Raw genomic sequence first — 6,982 nt, 5'->3', positions numbered from 1 at the left:
CACTCTCTTCGTCAGGACCTCCCTGACACACGGTGTGGGTTTGAAGAAGATCTGAGGAGGTCACATTTTTCACCCAAAAAAACACTAAGTGGTACCCCTTTGTGTTTTTTTAGACTAAATTTTTGACTTTCTCAGATTTTTTCCAAACTCACGATGTTGATTAAGCACATCCTGACTTACACAGGGGTGTGATTATTTTCAGACTATCTCATCCCAAAGCTGAGATATGAGGACTAACGTAACTGGGATTTTCTCTCAGTAGATTTATTGGTACTGAATATATTGGAATTGAATTTATGAGCTTGTTATACGTCTAATAAAGCAAAATACAGATGCAATGTAGCATATAATGGAGGGACTAGACTTTTCTGATCACACCCTTCTACTCATGTGTTTACCTAGCTTCACTGGAAGTAGGAATCCTATCATGAAATTTACAGTTATACATTTAATGCAGCACAACATGTCCCTATATGTCAGCTTTGGGATGTGGTAGGGCAAAAATGACCACACCACTCTCTTTGTCAGGATCTCCCTGACACACGTTGTGGGTTTGAAGAAGATCTGAGGAGGTCACATATTTCACCCAAAAAAACACTAAGGGTTACCCTTTGTGTTATTTTAGAGTAAATTTTTGACCGTCTCAGATTTCTTCCAAACTCACAATGTTGATTAAGCACATCCTGACTTACACAGGGGTGTGATTATTTTCAGCCTATCTCATCCCAAAGCCGAGATATGAGGACTAACGTAACTGGGATTTTCTCTCAATAGGTTTATTGGTCTTGAGTATATTGTAATTGAATTTATGAGCTTGTTATACGTTTAATAAAGCAAAATACAGCTGCAATGTGGCATATAATGGAGGGACTAGACTTTTCTGATCACACCCTTCTACTCATGTGTTTACCTAGCTTCACTGGAAGTAGGAATCCTATCATGAAATTTACAGTTATACATTTTATGCAGCACAACATGTCCCTATATGTCAGCTTTGGGATGTGGTAGAGCAAAAATGACCACACCACTCTCTTCGTCAGGACGTCCCTGACACACGGTGTGGGTTTGAAGAAGATCTGAGGAGGTCACATTTTTCATCCAAAAAAACACTAAGGTGTACCCCTTTGTGTTTTTTTAGAGTAAATCTTTGACCGTCTCAGATTTCTTCCAAACTCACGATGTTGATTAAGCACATCCTGACTTACACAGGGGTGTGATTATTTTCAGCCTATCTCATCCCAAAGCTGAGATATGAGGACTCACGTAACTGGGATTTTCTCTCAATAGGTTTATTGGTTTTGAGTATATTGGAATTGAATTTATGAGCTTGTTATACGTCTAATAAAGCAAAATACAGATGCAATGTAGCATATAATGGAGGGACTAGACTTTTCTGATCACACCCTTCTACTCATGTGTTTACCTAGCTTCACTGGAAGTAGGAATCCTATCATGAAATTTACAGTTATACATTTTATGCAGCACAACATGTCCCTATATGTCAGCTTTGGGATGTGGTAGGGCAAAAATGACCACACCACTCTCTTTGTCAGGACCTCCCTGACACACGGTGTGGGTTTGAAGAAGATCTGAGGAGGTCACATTTTTCACACAAAAAAAAAAAAAAAAAAACTAAGGGGTACCCCTTTGTGTTTTTTTAGACTAAATTTTTGACCGTCTCAGATTTCTTCCAAACTCACGATGTTGATTAAGCACATCCTGACTTAAACAGGGGTGTGATTATTTTCAGCCTATCTCATCCCAAAGCTGAGATATGAGGACTAACGTAACTGGGATTTTCTCTCAATAGGTTTGTTGGAATTGAATTCATGAGCTTGTTATACGTCCGATAAAGTAAAATACAGATGCAATGTAGGATATACTGGAGAGACTAGACTTTTCTGATCACACCCTTCTACACATGTGTTTACCTAGCTTCACTGGAAGTAGGAATCCTATCATGAAATTTACAGTTATACATTTTATGCAGCACACCATGTCCCTATATCTCAGCTTTGGGATGTGGTAGGGCAAAAATGACCACACCACTCTCTTCGTCAGGACCTCCCTGACACACGGCGTGGGTTTGAAGAAGATCTGAGGAGGTCACATTTTTCACCCAAAAAATAACTGGGATTTTCTCTAAATAGGTTTATTGGTATTGAGTATATTGGAATTGAATTTATGAGCTTGTTATACGTCCAGTAAAGCAAAATACAGATGCAATGTAGGATATATTGGACTGACTAGGCTCTTCTGAACCTTTATTTACAGGAAGTATTCAACACCCCCAGGAAAACTATTAGGGAGATTCAGAGGATTCATTTGGACAAAATCATACAGCCAATACATATACAGGGGTTGGACAATGAAAGTAAAACACCTGGTTTTAGACCACAGTAATTCATTAGTGTGGTGTAGGGCATCCTTTTGCAGCCAATACAGTATCAGTTCGTCTTGGGAATGACATACACAAGTCCTGCACAGTGGTCAGAGGGATTTGAAGCCATTCTTCTTGCAGGATAGTGGCCAGGTCTCTACGTGATGCTGGTGGAGGAAAACGTTTCCTGACGCTCCTCCAAAACACCCCACAGTGGCTCAATAATATTTAGATCTGGTGACTGTGCAGGCCATGGGAGATGTTCAACTTCACTTTCATGTTCATCAAACCAATCTTTCACCAGTCTTGCTGTGTGTATTGGTGCATTGTCGTCCTGATACACGGCACCGCCTTCAGGACACAATGTTTGAACCATTGGATGCACATGGTCTTACTGGTGCAGTGTGGAGTTAATGAAGACTGTCCACCAAGCTGCTCCAATTTAGCCATGAAACCTCCCACACTACAATGACAGGTGTTTCAGTTTCATTGTCTAACCCCTGCACGTTTGAGAACCTACAGGTATCCAGCCGTTAATGCTTTCGGGCCTTAAAAAGTGTTTATTTTGCAAAACTACTCACTGTAGAAGCTTGTTCTTTAGGACCTGCACCTTTGGTGATAATCTTTGCAGCGAGGTTCATGATGATCTTCTGGAGCACTGTGAAGGTGCTGCTCAGTCCTTGTGGGTGCTGAAGACCAAACAACACAACATCATCAAGCGCAATGTTCGCCAGCACATGAGGGATCTCCACATCTTCAGTGATGACACCAAACTCCCACAACTGTCTACTGCATGTGCATCTGTGTCCTGTTGAAATGTATTGCATATGAACTAATGAACCTTTAACAAACACAACATCATTTCTGACACTGTTACTGTATCTAACCTGTTTGCTTCTTTCACTCATTAACAGCAGCGAATCATGCCACTAGCAAGGCACTGGCACTACTTGGTTTCTTGAATGGTTCCTTTGGGGAATCAAATAACACACAGAGTAGAAAGCACACTGTAGTTTAGAGTCTGTGAACTGTCACATGGTGACAGGTGGTGTGTAGGGGAGGTCACGGAGCAATGAACAGGGAGGAGGTAATCGCAGGAGACTTTTAATAAACACAAAAAGGGAACTAGACAAAGACTACTAAACTCACTAATTTAATTCACAGAAAAAAAAAACAATACAAAGACCTTGAAACAAATACAAAGGACACTACACAAGGCTAGACACTAAACAGAAACTAAACAAAACAAAGGGACTAATACTAAACAAGGCTAAACACAGAAACAATCCATCCATCCATTATCTGTAACCCTTATCCAGTTCAGGGTCACGGTGGGTCCAGAGCCTACCTGGAATCATTGGGCGCAAGGCAGGAATACAGCCTGGAGGGGGCGCCAGTCCTTCACAGGGCAACACAGACACACACACATTCACTCATACATTCACTCACACCTAGGGTCACTTTTGAGTCGCCAATCAACCTACCAATATGTGTTTTTGGACTGTGGGAGGAAACCGGAGCACCTGGAGGAAACCCACGCGGACACAGGGAGAACACACCACACAGACAGTCACCCGGAGGAAACCCACGCAGACACAGAGAGAACACACCACACTCCTCACAGACAGTCACCCGGAGCGAGAATCGAACCCACAACCTCCAGGTCCCTGCAGCTGTGTGACTGCGCCACCGTGCCACGCCATAGAGAAACTACACAAGAACAAAACAGAACAGTCTAAACACAGAGATGATGAACACAAAACAGAGGCTAAACTATAAACAACAAGGCTAAACACAAAGGCTAGGACATTAAACACAAGAGCTAAACAAGATCACTAAACAGCAGAACACGGAAATAAACAACACCAAAACTTAGCAAGACTCTTAAGCACAGACTTGAACCACAAATATACACACAACCACAACGACCCACAAACAAGAAACACCTGGGACAGATAACGAGGGGCAGGAACACAGAGGAGGCACAAGAGGGAGGAGCAAAGGCGGAGACAAGGAAGACAGGAACAAAACAAAGAGCCATGTGTTTATACATACATGACCGACAAAGGAAACAAATGAGACAGACAGCAGGAACACACTAGACAGGGCTATGACATGAATAAATCTACAGGGGCACTGGATAGAGGTGCCAGATACAATTACACAATAGGGAGAAAGTAGATTCACCCAGAAAACTGGCATCTGGTGTCATATTTCATTTCATTCATCAATAACGTGTACCTTCGCATATCTCCTTCCACAAGCTTCTCATGGTCATCGTTTAGGGAGGAGTTACAATGACTCAGCGAGGCATGCTCTTTGGGTGTAGATCTCATTGTGAGGTGAACAAAACTACTGTTAGCGAAGATGCTAAAATGCATCACGGTGGTTTTCATGATAATCACAGTATGAGAAACAGCTCAGATAACTAAAGTTTAAGTTGAAATATTTGTAAATAAACTGTAAGCTCCAAAATCTTGCTCCCTGGCCAAGGCTGGACGTTACTGCCCTTCTTACACTCTCCTTTACAGTTATTACGCCTTTACTACATCAACATTCTGAACAGCAGCCAGTGATGCCACTGTTTTTGAGTAATCAGTGATTACTGACGCCACAACAAAAGCAAATATGGAAACGATTATTCCTCAAAAATAAAAAAACAAAAATTACTTATGATGCACAAGAGGTGAATATTTAGGGCTTGGGGATGTATTTTGTTGGTTGTTGTTTGTTTCTGAGTTTCAAAAAATAGTTTTCAGCAGCGAAGGCTTTAAAGCAATATTTAAAGTTATAAATCAATGAAATAATCCAATATTTCTGACGTTTTGAGGTAAAACTATATCTACATTCTTCCTAAGTTTATTTCCACGTATTTTGTGGATGTAGATTCCGTTTTTAACCTGCTTCAGTGAAACTGCACCTGTGCAGCTTGTTTCTACTTGCTCCTCATTTCCGTTTGGAACAGAGCTGCTCAGTAGGAGCCATTTTAAATCATTTGAATTGAACCAAACCAAACACATTTTATTCCTCAATGTTCAGCCAAAACCTAAATAAGTCCAATATATTTTCATTTTGTAAAGTAAACAACCCCTTTTTGTGTAATGTGTGTGTGTGTGTGTGTGGTGTAGTGTGTATGTGTGTGTGTGTGTGTGTGTGTGGTGTAGTGTGTGTGTGTGATGTAGTGTGTGTGTGTGTGTGTGTGTGTGGTGTAGTGTGTGTGTGTGGTGTAGTGTATGTGTGTGTGTGTGTGTGTGTGTGTGTGGGTGTGTGTGTGTGTGTGTGTGGTGTAGTGTGTGTGTGTGTGTGTGTGTGTGTGTGTGGTGTAGTGTGTGTGTGTGTGTGGTGTAGTGTGTGTGTGTGTGTGGTGTGTGTGTGTGTGTGTGTGTGTGTGTGTGGTGTAGTGTGTGTGTGTGTGTGTGTGTGTGTGTGTGTGTGTGTGTGTGTGGTGTAGTGTGTGTGTGTGTGTGTGTGTGTGGTGTAGTGTGTGTGTGGTGTAGTGTGTGTGATAGAAAAAGAAAGAGTGAAAGAAGTCAGTCTCCAAACACAAGCAGCTACAAAAAAACCCACCAGAAATAGAAGCTCGATTTGTCACATTTGTCACATTTGTCATTTTAACAAAGAAATTGCCGCTAAGAGGATTAAGAAAGTCTCCGGTTCAAATCAGAACAGAATGAAAATGTAATGCTCCCACGGATCTTTACACCAAAGGATCGCTGATTCGCTCATTTCGCTGTCAATCAAAAAGGGATTCAGCCTCAGACAGATCATCCAATCATCATGCAGAAGCTGAGCGTCCGGGCCAGCCGAGGCCAGCCCACTGCCCCATAGACCCCCAGAGACGCTGAGCATCCGATGGGCAGGACAAAGCCCAGCATTTATCCAATGACTGAACAAAAGTTGAGCGCGTTGTAGTGTATATTTATTCAATGACATGTACACACAACAGAATATTTTTGATCACTTATTTTTTGACATTTTAGGGGAAGCTGAGCTTCCCTTGCAGTCTTAGAGCAATCGCCTCTGGTGTGTGTGTGTGTGTGTATTTATGTGTGTGTGTGTGTGTGTGTGTGTGTGTATTTATGTGTGTGTGTGTGTGTGTGTGTGTGTGTGTGTGTGTATGTATGTGTGTATGTGTGTGTGTGTGATACAGTAAGAAAAGTTATTGTCTCCATTTCAGTTTTCCACTCCACTCAGTTCTCCTGTGTGAGTGAGTGAGAGAGTGTAGAAGGCAGTGAGTGAGTGAGTGAGTGAGTGAGGGAATGTAGAAAGCAGTGAGTGAGTGAGAGAGTGTAGAAGGTAGTGAGTGGGTGAGTGAGGGATTGTAGAAGGCAGTGAGTGAGTGAGTGAGTGAGTGAGTGAGTGAGTGATTGTAGAAGGCAGTGAGTGAAGGAGGGAGTGTAGAAAGCAGTGAGTGAGTGAGAGAGTGTAGAAGGCAGTGAGTGAGTGAGTGAGTGAGTGAGTGAGTGAGTGAGTGAGTGTAGGAAGCAGTGAGTGAGGGATTGTAGAAGGCGGTGAGTGAGTGAGTGAGTGAGTGATTGTAGAAGGCAGTGAGTGAAGGAGGGAGTGTAGAAAGCAGTGAGTGAGTGAGAGAGTGTAGAAGGC

The sequence above is a fragment of the Hoplias malabaricus genome, chromosome 18 (genome assembly GCF_029633855.1).
Source record: "Hoplias malabaricus isolate fHopMal1 chromosome 18, fHopMal1.hap1, whole genome shotgun sequence".
Classification (NCBI taxonomy): Eukaryota; Metazoa; Chordata; class Actinopteri; order Characiformes; family Erythrinidae; genus Hoplias; species Hoplias malabaricus.
The sequence above is the reverse complement of the archived record's forward strand: the minus strand, read 5'-3'. Positions refer to the sequence as shown.